This window comes from Eufriesea mexicana, unplaced genomic scaffold, assembly GCF_001483705.2.
Source record: "Eufriesea mexicana isolate 0111107269 unplaced genomic scaffold, ASM148370v2 scaffold611, whole genome shotgun sequence".
NCBI lineage: Eukaryota > Metazoa > Arthropoda > Insecta > Hymenoptera > Apidae > Eufriesea > Eufriesea mexicana.
The window spans coordinates 965,457-969,084 of record NW_016908771.1 but is presented as its reverse complement, the minus strand read 5'-3'; the positions used below and the strand labels follow the sequence as shown (position 1 = coordinate 969,084).

At 49.6% G+C, this 3,628-nt stretch overlaps 1 protein-coding gene across 5 annotated transcripts in view; it reads left to right on the top strand.

Moving 5' to 3' along the window:
* LOC108546171 (homeotic protein antennapedia) overlaps positions 1-3,628 on the top strand; it is a 179,336-nt gene that overhangs the window by 174,661 nt on the left and 1,047 nt on the right. The window lies entirely within an intron of this gene.

Below are 3,628 nucleotides of genomic sequence, written 5' to 3'. Positions count from 1 at the left end.
GCTCTTCCGGGACTATCCAGAGGAGAGTTGGCTTCTCGAGACCCACACACGCGAGACCTTGGCTACGCGCGTCGTCTCAGCTGTTCCATGCTTCCACTTCGCGATGCTGGATCAACGGTCGTAAAGAAAATCTCACACCCTCCGGTGCGCAGCGTGGTCGTGTTTCCCACGACGCGTTCGCACAATGAAACCGCCATTCGATGCTTTTCAACTGGTAAGAATGCATACCGGTGATTAATTTGCCGGCGATCCTGCAAGCAGATAACGCTTTCACACCGTCCCAAGGACTCGATTGCGCGAATAGGATTCGTATCGAAACCTACGTTCGGTTATCCTCCTTTGAGGAAAGGAAACAACGAGGAGACGTAATACACAGGGTATTTACGGTCTCAGAGAAAAATCGTGCGAAATTCGATCTTCGTAGCTTTCGCGGAACGCGAGTTCTAGGGATTCTGGTGTCCACCTGTTCGTCAGGATCACTGACCAAAGGCTCTGTTTCTATGATTCGTCGAAGCTCGTCACGTGCTCGCGATGCGCGCGCATTCTACTCCATTATACCCGGCACGTGAACTCGTTACGTTTGACCGCTATCCCGAGGTATTTTCTTGCAGGTCGAAAGATCGAATAGCTCGTTTTCGATAAATTCTGTAGTTTACATGTCGATTAAGTTTTCTGCTCACGTCGGGCATAGAACGCCCGTTTAATTAAGCCCGCATGCTCGGCCAGCGAGAAAATGTCCGATGTCTAATTCAGCGGGCGGACGAGGCTAATCAAGATTCGAGTCTTCGCCGCTGGAATCGATTGACTCCGAACCAGACAGCTGCATACGTAAGTCGAGAGGATATTGCCAATATCCTTACGCTACCATGTTATTAGGATAATAGTTACTCGCGGCGGGACTAACGCGAGTGTCCATTCCTGGTGCCCCGGGCGTTTGCATAACATTATAACATATTTTTAGGAACAACGCAGGGTATACTTAGCTCTAAAAGAGTCTATAAATTCTATTTTTAGTTTTCCTTCGATACTCGCCGCTGTGTATATTGATTCGAATGGCGAGTCGATGGTTCCCTTGCACATTCCTCGAACTTAAATTTAATTCGCGACGAGAAAAGATCTGGATGATGGCATTCGCGGCGTGACTATCGTAGAAATCTGTTTGACCGACGGAAACCGTGGCACCTCGTATTCGTCGTTTCCAATGGGACGCGCGATCCACGCTAACGCTTGGAACGTGGTCGCAATTAGGCAATAAGGACTGTTATCGATAAAGAGGCACGAACTAATCGGCACGAGCCAGCTCGAGCGTGACTCGACACCGTTTCATTATTCCGTGAACGCTTTGATGATCTTCTGGGTTAGGCTACGTAGACCGTCTTCAAGAGGCACCTTCATTAACCGGCTGACGAATGAACATTAATAAGCCCGGGCTTCCAAGTGGAGGCGCGTTCGCGCGCGACTCATCAGCCTCTTTGATGAAACCCGAGATCTATGTTTATCCCGGGCATCCTTTGATTCGCTGACTAGGACTCCAATTTTGCGGTGAACACGGAACGACGTATTTTCGTCTTGATTGCCAGGCGTTTGTAAATTGGACATCAAAGAATAGGTAATATTAGAAAGTTTAATTCTAATGGATTTTTAAAAGCTCGGCTTATTCCCGCGGCGCGGTGTCTAGATGCTGGTGACGAGCAAAAAACCGTAGGCCGGGATGCAGAGTAATGGCTGGCCAAGCGGGCAGGGAATCAGGGGAAGCTAGGCGAAATGGTTAAAAGTTATAAGAAAACGCTAGAGATTGGTATGTTGTTAATTTGAGAGCGTAGCCCGAGGGAGGAAGAAAGAAGAGGGCATGTTCCCAGAGTATCTCTCCTTCCCTCGTCGCTGCCCTCTTCGTCCGGCCGAGCAACGCAGAACCCCTCGAAGAAGAATCCTCTTTCTCTCTCTCTGTGGAGGAGAGTCGCCATCCGTCTTCATCGGCCGACAGCGCGACGGGCGGCGTTTGCCTCGAATGCTCACCAAGGAGTTTTCTTCTTCTTCTTCTACTCCTCCTCCTTCTCCACCTCCTCCTCCTCCTCCTTTTGCTCTTCCTCCTCCTCCTCCTTTTGCTCTTCCTCCTCCTCCTCCTTTTGCTCTTCCTCCTCCTCCTCCTCCTCCTCCTCCTCCGCCTCGCCCCGCTGCTGCTCTTCCTTCTCTTCTGCTCATCCCTTCTCGCCCCCTCTTCTTTTTTCCCTCCCTCGTACCACTCTGAAATATTCTCGTTTTGCCCTCTTGCACTCGTGTGGCAACAGCTAACCTAACCCTTTGAGATTATGCCTGGCGAGAGTGTACGTGCCACCAGCCGCGCATGTACACACGCACACGCGCGGTCACAGAGACGTTGGGTCCGCTGCAGAGTCCAGCTGGTTCTCTCTGTCCGTCCGCGCTTCTCCCTTTCCCTTGCTCCCTTGGCAAGTACAATTAATATTCTTGTTCGGGATTCGTGTACCGCCACACCGAGCGCAGATCATGTCACGGATATCTGTAAGGTATCTATCATACGCGGAACTGCGCCTACGAACCGGCGGCCAAGAGCTTTTTCTTCGTTGGACAGGCATTTTTGTTTCGGCCCGACCCCGTAAAAACTTTCCCGCGTGCCGAAGCAGGTTGCGGCCGCGGCGTTCATTAAATATCTCGGATTGCGGCCTCGAGCTCTCCCCGGCTGAGTGTGCGCGCGGCTAACGAAGCGTTCGCGTCTCCATGGTCCTCTCGCTGCACGCCATGGCTATTTCGAGTCGATCGGGATGCCGGTCTACGCCACGATCCGACGATTCGATGCATTTTCTTCCTCTATTTCGGGATTACCGTTGGTCAGGGTTATTCCAGGGTACGCGTCCATGTGGAACAGGTGTCGATCCCAAGGGACACCGGTACTTGGGTCTGACGGGGTAACCATCTTGGGACGCGAGCGAATATTCTTTCCAAAGGCATCAGTGTCTATTCGCGCGAAATTTTACGTGAAATATACCTTCCAGTATTTATTAGTTCCCAAGATATCGATATTATCGAGTCTATTGATACTATGCATTGCTATGTACACGATATTCATTGGACTATACACTGAACATCTCAGAGGTTAAGTTCAGTAACTCTGAATCGATATCGTTGCTACTCTAGTTGCAAGTAGCTACTTGATAATCTTACTACGACGATATTAATACGCGTATAGCTAGTATTCGATGCACAGTATCGAAATTTTTGATCGATATTTTGAAAAGTAACAAATACGCGAAGCTGAAAAGTACATAGTTTGAACAAACTCTACCAATCCATCACTCCTCCCAAAGTTCCCTGCCGGTCGGCTACTGATGCCTCTCAGAAGTACAATAACGCAAATCGGTGCTTCGCGGTGTAATAAAGAAACTTAGATAGAACTAAGACTCCGGTGTACCGGTCGCCTCGCATCTTAACGTGAAACCGAGTTTCCAAGAACGACATCGAAATTAGAACGCGCGTATAACGCTCGACTCAGGGGCCGCAGCTTTGAAATCAGAGTACTCTTCAAGGGTAATCCTCTTCCACTCGCATTCGCCGCGTCTCTGTGAAATATTGCCTAGGTTCCGTGGAAATCTGAAAAAAAAAAAAAAAAAAA